Here is a 7,840-nt window from a genome sequence, read left to right as displayed (position 1 = left end):
CTGCTGAGGATGATGAAACTTATCGAATGTCTGGTTCCAGAAGCAGGTGTTTCCCCTACAGGCATGCAGGGAATTCAGTGTGTCTGGATTCCTCTTTAAAGTTTTATGGACAGCATTCATTTGTAGTGCATGTCATGGATATTAGCTGAGTTATACTAAGGTTGGACTTTGCACTTGACAGTAGAGCATTTAACATATGTCCTGTGATGTGTTTTTTTAAAGAATATAACTTCCTCTAGATACTATATTTGCCACAATTTTAATTGTAGCTCTGGCTTTGCATTTTAATCTGCATTAAAATTATAATGATTTTCAACACCACTCCACTGTTGTAAAACTTTAGGTTATTAAATTTTAAATTGTAACAGGTTGGCAAGCAGGAGCAGAGCACAATATAAAATGCCTGAGCTAATTAACAATGGAAAGGTCTTAAGCTACCATGCACCTTTACGTCTTTACTGTGCTGTCCTAAAGGTTTACTATTTCCCAAAGAGTAAGTGTTAACAAGCAGTATGCATTACATCATGGAAGATTCAAAGGCATATTACAGTAAACTCCTCTATCACTGTTTTTAGCACAGCAAGAAGGAAGAGCATGTCAACTCTGTTGAAACAGTGTTACTGAGCAGTGCTGGACAGGCAGTAAATGGAATATGCTTTTATAGAAACCTCTGGGGAAAGCTATAGGGAAGATTACATGTGTTAGAATTTGGACTGGAATTTGGATTCGCAAAATTTTAAAGCCAAAAAGGACCTATGTAGTCTAATCTTCTGTATAACACAGGCCATAGAATTTTACCCAGTAATTTCTGCATAAAGATCATAATTAGTAGCTGAGCTAAGGTATCTTTTTTAGAAAGACAGTTTTGGATTAAAGATTTCAAATGATAGAGAGCACACCACATCCCAAAGTCAGCTGATGCAATAGGGTTTTTTTTCCCCTTCACTTCAAAACAAAACAAAGTTGTGCCTTATTTATAATCTGAATTGAATACCTCTTCTGATTTACTCGTCCTCAAGACAGCATCCACAGCAAGAAAGCACCTGCTAACACAAGTGTGAACACGAGTTCAGTATGTTGCTGTAAAGGAGCAGTGTTGGATGTGGCATGTGGTATGCAGGAAAAGTATTTCTCCAACTCTGCATTCCTCATTCCAACCAGTGGAGTGTTGCTGGACTGTGAAAGCCACTGGTGGGTGTCAGCTGTGGGGGCAAGCAGAGAGACACCTATCCCCTGGAATCATCCGAGACCAGCAAGTGCTGATACCCAAGCACCTGAGGAGAGCCTCACCCCATCTTCTCATGAGGCCATCCAACAAGTCGTTCAGTTAGGACAAATTGCGAAGTCTTCCCTTACATTAACTGTTTTTGATTTCTAAACACTACGATCAGAAAGAATATTACACAGCTTGAAAACAAATCAGTTTTCTTAACCAGTCAAAATGTTATGTTCTCAGCTTGAATTATCATAGCAGTGGAGTTGCACTTTCTAAAAAAAATTGTGCTGTTTTACTGATCTAAGGTCTACATTCCAGTGAGAGGGCATGCCGGGTAGAAGAACTACTGAAAAAAAAGCCCGGTACCGAGGAACACAGAGCTCTACACACTCAGTCCTACATTGCAATTTGCAATTTCTGCCCAAGCTTAAAATACCTCAGGGAAACCATATCCTGGATCTGAAGAAGCAGACCAGATTACTCTCTTAGGGGTTAAGAGATATCAAACTGAGGCCAGAAACAAAGGACAAATTTCCATTACGGAAATTTCCATTCCAGCCAGTCCTGCCTCAGTCTGTCTCACCACACTCAGCGAGTCCCATGCACTCCAGACTTGCCGGTGCACCTCCATGTGATCAAATCTTTCCTTAGGCTTGTTTCTTCTGAGAAGGCTGCAAACAAAACAATCCTGCTGTGAATCATTGGTGGATATACAGTGTCTGGAGAGCATCTTTTCTCCCTTCAGGTTTTAAAATGCAATTACAATTAATTTGCCTTTACCTGTACCTTCCTCCCTGTGGCAGCACCCTTATTACAACAATAATATATTTATAAACAAAAATGTTGTTTTGTTTAAGAACATAAGACAGTTCAGTATTTTTCTGTGACAGAAAATGGATGTATTGTTATTTATACCATATGAAGTCATGTTTTCATAACTATACAGCTTTTTAAAATACATTATTTGGGAAATACGGCCCATGCAGGGAAAAGAGTGCATATGTCAAGTGTGAGATAGTGATATCCTTGAGAAAAATAAACTCAACTCATTTGAACCCATAAAAAACTAAGCACTGAGGTTAAACCATAAAATGTGGTGGGCAGTTTCTCACTATGGTAAACCACTAGACTATTAGGTATGCAGGCAATATGTGTTTGTTTGCTCCCGTGGATACTGAAAGTATTCTGAATTCCTCAGGACTTTAAATATTATGCTATAAAATGTTAAACCAATACCTTTAGGTCAAAAACAGAATCCAACACATGCCACCTAGACTATTAAGGTTGAAAAATAGAAAAACAAAATCAGGACTCAAGCTTCTGAAGAATTTTTTGAAGGAATGTATTTCCAGTTCAGCTATAAAAAGCTCCAGTCTAAACCTCTGCACTTGTTTACACCTGTGAATAATGATGTACCTTATTCATTTGCTTTTGGAAAAGGTTATTTTTATTTCAGCCAAAGCAATTTTTTTTCTTTTTTTTTTTTTTTTTTTTCCCTTTGTACTACAGTATCTTTGAAGTTAGAAGTTACCCTGTCTTTTTAAAGGGAGTTTCCTGCTAAAAGAAAAGAAAAAAAAAAAAAAAAAAGCTAAGAAAATTATATGCTTCAATCCAGTACGACAATTTATTGTTGTTTATGTCTGCGCTGGACCTAACAGCAACACATATAACAGTGAGCTTTCTTTCTGGGAAAGCCTAACAAAAGCTGTCCTCATTTTGTTAATGAACAGAGCAATTTTTTCCCAGAGTTCAACAAAAGTTAAACATTCTGAAAGAGACCAAAATGCACTAAATAAACCTCTTAAAAATAATACACTTTGGGAAAGAAGCAACTCAGAGTGCATTCATAGCATGACTGTTGTGAAAGCAATTTCTTAGAACAGATCTTTGCAATGGTTTTTCCACTTCTAAATGCTGATTTATTTTTATTTATTTATTTTTAATGCAAATTTCTGTGACATTAATTCTGGGAATTTGTCCAGTTAAACACATTCTTCCATTTAGCCCAAGAAGAAACTATCAGCAGCAGTTCTGAATTGTTTTTTTTTTTTTTTTATTTTATTATTATTTTTTTTTATTTTAGCAGGATTGGTGTGGAAACCTTTGCTTAGCTTTGAAAGATCCTTAAACTTATTGTGTGAGATGTAATAATACTTAGCCTCAGAAATGCATTTTTTTTCAGAGCCAATGACGGAGCAAATAGCTCCTTCATTAAAAGACCCCTTCATTAAAAAGAGGAAAATATACCATTCAGGAACTCGGGCCTTTCTAGCTACCAATGATATTCTGTGTGCTCATTGCCCTCTCCTGGCTTCATCTGGTAATTTTGGGGTTTAAAATATGTGAAGCAGATCTAAGAACATTATGCATTCCCCTGATGGATTTTTTTTTCCTTTTTTCCAGTCCAATGTATTTGTTATGAACACTTTTTTTTCAGGTGCTACAAACCACCTCTCTCATCAGTGTACTGGAAAGAAGCTACAAGGAAGTACTCAAGTCAGAGCTGGTGAGATCTGTTTGCTTCCTGTGCTGTTGCACTATCTGTCTGCCACTCAGAGCATCCCAGGCATTTACCTATTGAAATTAAAAAAAGAAAAAAAAAAAAAAAAAAGAAAAAAAAAAGTTTGATAAGATACTGCACTAAACACAACAAAAGGAAGCCATTGTCAAATAATAGATCATTACAGGTAGGGATCTCTGAGGGCAGACGTATATATTTCTTCATGAAAAGTGTGAGGCAGTTATTTATTCCCACAAAGGGGAAGGTGTTCATTGTTCCTCCAGTGAACAGCTCTGTACTGAGACTTGTCCTGTTTAAATTAAATAAAGCAGGATTTAGGTGAAAATGATGAGGTATCAAAACTTAGTACCGACACACCATTGTCTGGGTCAGGCTAAGGTGGAAAGCACTGATAAGCATTAGAGATTGGAGAAAAATAAACCCAGGTCAACATCTGCTCTGATGGGATCCAAACCAACAGTAATGTGTAAGAAAAGACAACTTTGTGAACAACATGTGAATGTGGGAATGTTAATCCATCTGTACAAGTACATGAAGGTCTACAAGTATTTAAGCAAGGTTTTGGACCTCAAAAATCCTTAGAGTCTTCCAATCATGCCAGACACAGTGTTGTCCTGAAAAGCAGTATGTTGGGACATTCTTGAAACTCTACTTATCCGTTAGCTATGTTATTTATTAGTCCTCTCCATTTGAAGATAATTCCATTCAGATCCCAAATTGTCCAGGAGGAATGTTGGTGGTTCAGGGACCTCCCAGGCATAAGAGAAGTCTTTAACTTGTGATGGGATGAGACTTAAACTGAATGTTTAGACTAAAGAATTTGTCTAAAATAACTTCCTTCAACTTCATAGCACTCTCAAAATAATCTGTCTGCCAGATTTAGCAAGCATTCTGGTAGGTCTTAGTGGAAACGTCCACATCCTGGAATCTGGCTTTTATATAACATGGTAGCACTAAAAGGAGGTAGGGCTTCTGGTTGTCCTTATGGCTAGAGGAATACATTTATTGTTAATATACTAAGTAACATACACCTAGTTGCTAGGCTTCATATGCTGTGCTAGGGAGATCTTCAACCAGATTATAAAAGCGGTTAGACCATGTGTCAGGTAGTGAGTATATTATGCATGTAAATATTTATGTTCAAGGTGAGAGATTCTTGGGGCTTCAATTGAAAATAAAGATATGTTCCAGAAATAGATACAGTTAGATTATTCTTCAAATCTCTGCACACACTGTTCAGAACAGGTTGAGTATTCAAAAATCCATGAAAAACTTCATGGTTTTTAAGAAGAGATCATGGTTTATGGTCAACTGTTAGAAAGGTAAGCATCATTTCTTCTTTTCTTTAGAAAACCTCCATATTCATGTATTAGTTTTGCCACTGAGGGCCAATGTGTAGTTTTTAATTTGTATCAAGATGATAAAACTCCTCGGTGAAACAATCCTGAATTCACCACCCAATTATTTTTTGTATTTTCACATCTATTTTGCATTTTGTTTCTACTGTGTATGAAGTTTATAAACTAATCTGGCTTTTATCATTGCCATCTTTCCATTTATTCTTTGATAAGGTAGTCACCTGTCCCTTCCCCTTCTCCTTTTAGCTCTGGGGAAGGCAGGTGAGGTAGGGAGAAGACCAGCTTAGAGAAAATAAATGAGTTAATATGTGAAAAGCAGTATCTTAAATGTAGTCCAGAAGTTAGATCATATATAGTCAGATCATGTGGCTCTCTGACTCTGAAAGTACTGCAATAAAGTACTGCACTATATGGTGATAATAACTCACTGGGTGAGAGCTTTATTTTGAGTCCCTGCTAGCTAACCTCGTCATCCAGCACAAAGGTAGTAAGTGCATGTGTTGCTCAAGGTACAGAATGTTACATGAACATACTGTACCTAGAAGTAATCATGAAAGAAATGATGCTAGCCTTGGCATAAAAGCTGTAATAATACAGATGGGTAACAACTACACCCATGTAAATTCCCCTTTATATTTGCATCATATAAATAGGTGCAAGAACTACTTAGAACAACTTACTTACTTAGAATATTTCCTTATTTTCCTTATTTTTTGGTTATTGGTACTTAGATTTTCTGTAGCTCCTGGCAACCTGATGCTCTGTGATTTCTCAAAATGATTCTATGTTCCTGGCTCAACTATAGTTATGACAAACAAAGGTTTTCTCTGAACTGTTCATCACTTTTAGTTCATAACGTGTTGCATACTCTATTTTATTTCTTCAGTTCTCTTTCTTCTGGCTCCTCTTTGGAATATCTCACTCTGATCTTGAATAGCTCATTCCAAATGTTCATTGCTGTTAAGCCATCCTATCAAATACACTTTGTACCAAATAAATGGACATTGTTATTAAATTGCTTTATACTTCCCTGCAGATACTCCCCCAGTTTGACAATGAAAGGTGCTGCAGCTGATTACCCTGCCATTCTAGATATTTAACTGGTATGGGCCACTTCCAGCATACTAACTAAAGCACTAACTTTGATGATTGCCCAGTTTTATACAGTAAGAACGTTATTTCCAAGTACTATATATATTTTACTCAGTTTATCCTTGAAATAAAATTGAGATATTACTTGCAATGCAAAACACACCTATTTTATCTAGATCCACAAGGGTGAAATTGGGAAACTCCAACAAGCCACATGAAGCAAGAAATGCTGGACTATGTGGTCTTGTACTAGCATAACTGTTGTGGTTCAGTCTCATCCCACTACAGGGAGTAATGCCATATATCTATGGCCAAGTTTCACTTCTCTCCTTGAATACTGGGACAACAGATACAGAGACAAGAAAACAAACATCTGGAACGATCAGCTTTCATTAAAAGTAGATGATAAATCATATGAGCAAGCATAGGTGCTATAACAATACACATTATGTCTAAGGTAAGTGAATAAATTGTTCAATGTATTAGACAGTAATTCAGCTTATGAGACTGCTGGATTGGCCTTGGCTAGCTGCTGGGTGCCCACCACCCTGCTCTCTCACTACCCCTCCTCAGCAGCAGAGGAAGAAAACACGATGGAAAAAAAATATCTCATGGGTTGAATTAAGGACAAGGATATCACTCATGAATTACCATCATGGGCAAGGCAGACTTAACTTAATTTGTTGACAACTGATGACAATGTAGGGCAGTGAGAACTAGAAACAAAGTGGAAACACCTTCCCCTCTTATTCACCTCCTTGTACCTCCTCACCAGAATGGTGAAGGGAATGGGGTTGCAGTCAGTCCCTGATGCTTCATCTCCGCCGCTCCTTCTCAGTCCCTCTCTGCCCCTGCTCCCCGTGGGGTCCCTCCCAGGGATGCCGTCCTTCCCCAGCTGAGCCTGGGGGGCTGCCCACAGGCAGCAGCTCTTCAAGCACTGCTCCCACACGGCTCCGTCCCACGGGGTCCATCCATCCATCCATCCCCCAGGAGCAAACTGCTCCAGCACGGGTCCCCCACGGGTGGGGGCAGCTCCCCCCAGGCCCCCTGCTCCACGTGGGCTCCTCTCCACGGGCTGCAGCTCCGGCCCGGGGCCTGCTCCTGCGGGGGCTCTCCATGGGCCGCAGCCTCCTCCAGGCCACATCCACCTGCTCCACCGGGAGCTCCTCCACCCATGGGGGGGCTGCAGCGTGGAGATCTGCTCCATGGGGGACCCATGGGCTGCAGGGGGACAGCCTGCTCCACCAGGGGCCTCTCCCTGCACAGCCCACAGGGGAACTGCTGCTGCCTGCCTGCCTGCAGCACCTCCTGCCCTCCTGCTGCACTGCGCGTGGGGGCTGCAGGGCTGTTGCTCTATTTTCTCACCCCTCTCTCCCAGCTGCTGTTGCCCAGCAGTTCTTTCCCTCCCTTAACTCTGCTCTCCCAGAGGCCCACCCAGTGTCGCTCATGACTGAGCTCTGGCCAGCAGTGGGTCCCTCTTGGAGCAGCTGGGGCTGGCTCTTTTCAGAGGCCACCTCTGTGCAGCCCTCCTTGCTACCAAAATCTTTCCAGGTAAACCTACCATGCTGAGTTTTTATTTATTTATTTATTTATTTATTTATTTATTTATTTATTTATTTATTTATTTATTTTTTAAGCTCTTAACTGTTCTGT

Source organism: Anas platyrhynchos, chromosome Z (assembly GCF_047663525.1).
Source record: "Anas platyrhynchos isolate ZD024472 breed Pekin duck chromosome Z, IASCAAS_PekinDuck_T2T, whole genome shotgun sequence".
In the NCBI taxonomy this organism is placed as follows: Eukaryota; Metazoa; Chordata; class Aves; order Anseriformes; family Anatidae; genus Anas; species Anas platyrhynchos.
The sequence above is the reverse complement of the archived record's forward strand: the minus strand, read 5'-3'. Positions refer to the sequence as shown.